We start from the raw sequence: 6,022 nt of genomic DNA, 5'->3' as shown, positions 1-6,022 counted from the left end.
ATTGAGGCACAGGGAGATTAAGTGATAGAAGTTGTATTTGGAGGCATAACAGAGCATTGTGCTCTCACCCGGCTCCTCTCTCAGGTCCACCTCTGGGCGGCTGAAACTGTCTCCTGCCCTGCTCATTCCCGCTGACAGGAGAGGCTCTCAGAGTGCCTGGGCTCATGGGCCAGTGGACTTTGGAATGTGGAAGAGGAGACTGACTAGGGCCCCTGGCTTCCCCAAATTGCACTCTGGACAGAGCCCAGCAGAGCTCAGTGAGGATATATTCTGCATATAATGAAAACTACTAAATATGGGATGTGTTTTTCAAGCCAGGAAACCAATAATTCCATTTTAAACCTCAGTATAGTGCAGTCAGATACATATTATGTTTCCATATTAAAGTTAAAAAAAAAACCCTCATAGACACAAATAACAGTGTGGTGATTACCAGAGAGAAAAGGGGTGGGGGAGGTAGAAGAGGGTAAAGGAGGGGACAAATGGTGACGGAAGGAGACTTGACTTTCAGTGCAAATATACAATACGATATGCAGATGATGCATTATAGAATTGTACACCTGAAACCTATATAATCTTATTAACAATGTCCCCTCAATAAATTCAATGAAACATTTTAAAAGTTCACAAAAATCATGTATGAATGATCTTATGGGGATGGACAGGTGTATGCTCTTGGTACTCTGTAATGTGTATAAGAGGTTTTTTTTCTCAGTTAAGGTTTTGGTTCTATTTATTGTGTCCTCGAAAGCACATATGACGTCTCTGATCTCTTATGGTCCATTCAAGGTGAATCTTAGCATGAGCACAAACACACATGTGCTCTTCAGTTTTCACAAACATGTACACACTTGACTGGAAGGTGATCGGTGTCCTGCCCAATTGAAAAGCTGTATTTAAGGAGCACTCAAAAGATTTATTGCTGATTCCACATTGTAAAGATTAAAAATAAACAAAAGCAAAAACCAGAAGGCAATAAAGACACAAGTACTTTCCCAAAAACATCATCATTTTTTCTTTTCTCAACCATAAGTTAACTTTTCTAAGCTTGAATATCTCAAAGAGCTTTGGATGCATTAGCTGTTTGTGTTTATTTATTTACTTATTTATTACTTATAATCCATTTATCAATCTGTGTTGGCAAAACATCACATCACATCACGGACCCAGCATGCTGATGGTACAAAGCTACTTGGAAATGGCCTTTGAGCACACTGTACATGGGCTGGGGCCATCTGTCTATTTACAAAGAGTAACCCTTCACTCAGTGGGCAGAGACAATCATTGTCTAATGACTATGAAGGACAATCAATGTCTAATGATAACTTTCACTCGAGTTTCAGCTTGGTTCGTGGCATCCATAAATTAGCAGATACTATAAAGGGGAGCTCGAGGCAGCATAATAAAATGTTTGCTGATCACAAATTAAAAGCTGACTCTGGGAGGCCCGGGCCCTGATCCATCTACTTCGCACTCACATTGTCTCCATCTGTGCAGTGGTGACTGGCCACACCTGACTGCATTGGGTCAAACACGACTTTGAGGTTTGGAGCTCAAATCAAACTATTTCTTCTTATTGCTATCATTCCAGCCTGTCCCTTTATGCTGCCCAAGGGTCACCTCTCTCATGCTGTGTTTCTTCCCAGCCACCACACTGGACGGTTATGGCTCTGTTTGTCTGATCTTTGTCACTGTTTACAACTTGTTCAGGCTGGTGACATTATATTTCATGCCAGGCTTAACTTGGTCAACCAAAGGGCCATAAAGTGAATGCCTAAAATCACAAAAATCCAGAATAGCCCCATTGCTATAAAACTGCCAGCAGGTTTGAAGACCCTATCCAAATAGTTTTCGCCTACTAATGCCAAGTAATACCTGGAAAACTTTGGCAAATAGATAAAATGTGTGATATATTAGAGCTGACCTGTTTAATAGCTTCTCTCTTAGTTACTAGAGCAGAAAGTGGGTTTTTATTTCCATGGTCAATATTTTTCTTCATCTGATTGATATGAATGGGATAGTAATCATTCTTTAGTTCATACAATTAAGTGCTAATTATATTTGTTTTATGCCATAATGCTGTATGGTTGTATGAGAGTGGGAAGGCAAGATAGAAATGGAAGTAGGGATTGTTTTGCATTTTACTCTTAAGATGCAGCCTTTTGGATTCTTTTTCAGTTCTTTCATTTAAGATTTTATCATTCCATATTTTTGGTTTGGTGTCAGGGCCATGAATTAAGTTCCACAGAAGAGGCTGATGTTTCTTCAATTTAGGAGAACAAGAAATGAAGAGTAGAGGGTTCAGACAAAGCAAAGAATACATGCAGATACTATAGGTCCATAAAAGCAAGAGGATAAATCTAAAAAAAAAAAAAGAAAGGTCCTCAAACAAAAAAATAAATAAATAAAATACAAAGAACCAAGGCTACTAAAATGAGGAACAGATACGGGACCTGGTAAAAGTTCTGAGTCATTAAAATTCAGAAACTAAACAGTTGCAATTTATGCATAGACTATTAACAGCCAAACCATTTATCTGTTATTCTCTTTGTCACTGCTAGAAGAACTCACCTGTCTTCTATCACATTCCCAGAGACCTGATTCTGTTTTCTAGGATGATAGCTGATTGGCCTAATTCTGTTTAGATGCTCCTAAAGAGATCAGTGGTTCTAGGCCCTGGGTGTACAGGACAATCACCTGGTAAGCTTTACAAACATAAAACCCAGTCCCTACCATGAACCAATGAAATACAAATAACAAAGTGCTTGCTATGAAACCTGGGTCCCTAAGTTAGTAACGCTAGCATGACCTAGTAGCTTGTGAGAAATGCACACTCCCAGGTCCAACCCCAGATGCACTGAATAAGAATCTGTATCTTAAGAGACAGTCTCAGGTGATTTACATACATACTGAAGTTTGAGAAATGCTGCTGTAGGGCCAGGGGTCAGAAAACATTTTTTGTTTGGAACACAGACATATTTGCATCCCCCCATAGTTTATGAGAACAATGTACCAGTGAAGAAACTAAGGTTTAAGAAATTACATTTCTTACTTAAGAGAGAGTAGTAGAATGGGAACTAGAATCCAGAGTCTGCCTTTATTCTTTCCACAATTATATTCTGCTTCTTTTTAACATATTATGTCTCTCAGGGGAATATGCATTACAACTGCACTTTAAAGAACGAAGAGCTAGTACTGCATTAGCAATAATAGTTTCACTTATTTATTACCTACTATGTGCCAGAGCCTGGACTGAGCTTTCAACATATGTGAACTCACTTAATAATCTCCATGCCAGTGTTATGTGAAGTTACTATCATTATCCCCATTTTGCATTTGAAGAATCTGAGGATTTTGCCCAAGTGACATAACTAATAAGTGTTACAGCTAGGGCTGCTGAACTGTAAGGAAATGTACACCTAACACACTGCATTATCTTTACATTGTTGTGTAAGGAGTAAACATCCATGAGCACCATGCTTCTCAACCATGAGTGAATATCAAAATCACCTGTGGTGCTTTTTAAAATTTATTGATTTTGGAGAGAGAGAAAAAGGAGGGTGAGAGAAAGAAACATCAATTTGTTGTTCCACTTACTTGTGCATTCATTTGTTGATTCCTGTATGTACCCTGACCGGGGATGGAACATACAACCTTAGAATATCAGGATCACACTCTAACCAACAGAGCTACAAGGCCAGGGCATCTGTGGTGCTTCTTACAGACACAGACACTTGGGCACTACTCCTGGGGGGTTTGATTCAATAGGTCTATATTAAGGCCTAGGCCTCTGTATTTTAATTGGACTTCATTGGTGCTTCTGCTGCCCAATAAAGTCTGACAAGCATTATATCAGTATGAGTCTTTGTTGTGTATTGGTTTAACATGTTTCAAATTCACTTGTTTATGACTGAGATGAAGTTCTTTTAATCCACGTGTTTATGACAATGACAAAAAGAGTTGCTTTCATATAAGTATGAAGTAAGAGGTTGTGTCAGGATGTCATCATTCCAGACCCATCATTGATTGATAAGCCCCTGAGTGGCCTAGCTGATGGTGTGCATTGCTGGGGGCTTCTCAGTGAGAATACTCCGAGGAACAACTAGGCAAGGGGACATTTAGACTCTAAGTGTTGAGAGCTTCTATTTGAGAGTTTTGGTTTGGATGAGGTGACTCTTCACTAACTTAAAAATGTTCCAAAGACCCTTGGGATATTAACTCATATCTCGAAGAGGCAACTCCTCAGACAGAGGTGAGAAACCTTGGAGAAACCCAGTGAGAAGGTCAGCCCCAACGTGCTCTAGCAACAGCGGACTTCTGTTTTTGGCCCTGGCAGCTACATATGAGCTCTTGGTGGGTTGTGGTCTCAGGAGTGAAATCCTCGTATAAAAAGGTACACCTCTGTAATTTTGGACTTTATTCCTTCAACTCCCATTGCCTGTCATTTGTTTGGAGTATATCTCTTTACTTATTAGGAGATATTCTACTTTATGCTATTGGCTTATGAATTTATTATCATTCCCACAGTAAACCTGTGCTAACTAAATTGTTGGCAAAGACAGAATCAGCTTTTGGAGCATAATTTCCTGCCTCCCCCAAACAAAAACAAGCAGACTTTGTCTTTATTTCAAGTGTTGAAAAAGCAGAGTCTAAACCAGCGGTGTCAAACTCATTTTCACTGGGGGCCACATCCGCCTCGCAGTTGCCTTCAAAGAGCTAAATGTAATTTTAGGACTGTACAAATGTAACTATTCTTTAACTAGGAGCAAGGAGCTCTGCACTGCCCCTGAGTAGAAACAAGGTGCCGCACTGGATAAACCAAGGAGGAGGGCCAGATTCGTCCCATGGGCCTTGTGTTTGCCACCTGTGGTCTAAACTGTAATCCCAAAACACAAAGAGAAAGTCCCCCATGTTTCAAAACATTCAAAAGCATCTTTAAATTAATCTAGCTCTGCTGAAGCCCTGATACTCTGCCTAAACTTACCCCCTAAGAGGGATGGAAAGAAGAAACTAGATTCGGCTTCCTTGTCATCCACTGAGGGAATACAGTCTTGTTATGGACAGGTTGTTTGGAACCATGAAGTTACCATCTGCTTGCCGAGGCCCCGGCATGTGCCTGGCTCATGGAGCGACTCTGACCATGGCCCACCATCTGGACTATGGGGCACTGCACAGACCAGCCAGCTGCTCTGATAGCCTCTGAAGTGGGGTATTTTCTTCAGATCAAAAACCACAGAGTCCCATCTTCTATTCCTTTTCCAACAGCTCACAAATCTGACTTATCTAAATAAACACTCTCTCTCACTACCAAGCAGTACCCTCATTTCTGTATTTCCAACAACTGGTCTGGTCTATTACAACTTTGCAATCTACTTATTACTGCTCCAGCACCTTCCAAAGTTCCCTTCTGACCATTGGGAGTTATAGCAGCTAACCCTTCTGCAACTGGCTCTGAGCTAATGTTCTTGATTTCTCTTCATTATTGAATAGTCTTCTCTCAGATCTTCTCTCGCTACCCTGAGGACATTAAGCTTCATTAAGCTTTACTCCCCTCCCCATGGCTTTTTCTTATGGCAGGAAGCCTGCAAACTACTGGGCCTTCACTCCCCACTTACTGTTCCATAGCACTGAACTGTGGGCCGGGAAATTTATAGAGCAGTTGGTTAAAAACTCTTCAATCAATCTGGCTGTTTAGAACTAGAGACTGCCTTTGGCAGCAGCATTCTTAAGCATCTTGCTTGGCTGGTACTTTTAATTAACACAGCTAAATGCCTTGTAGTATCATTAGTCCAGGCCAGCAGGACAAAATTAACAGAGAGACAAAAGAAGAGATGTTGACAGGGCTGAGAACCAACTTGAGAGAGCTAGGTCTTAATCTTATTGCAAAGTTATAATTAAGTTTCCTTAAATCCTTTAAAAGGATTCTCCCTTTCAGCCCTTGAGATTGAAGTCGCTCACCTTTGGCATCAGGGTTCACTAGAGTGGTCCAGGCTCTGAGGATTTTGAAAGTGAGGTACTAGAA

This window comes from Phyllostomus hastatus, unplaced genomic scaffold, assembly GCF_019186645.2.
Source record: "Phyllostomus hastatus isolate PE091 unplaced genomic scaffold, TTU_PhHast_1.1 phas_scaffold_585, whole genome shotgun sequence".
NCBI lineage: Eukaryota > Metazoa > Chordata > Mammalia > Chiroptera > Phyllostomidae > Phyllostomus > Phyllostomus hastatus.
This window is presented reverse-complemented; position numbering follows the sequence as displayed.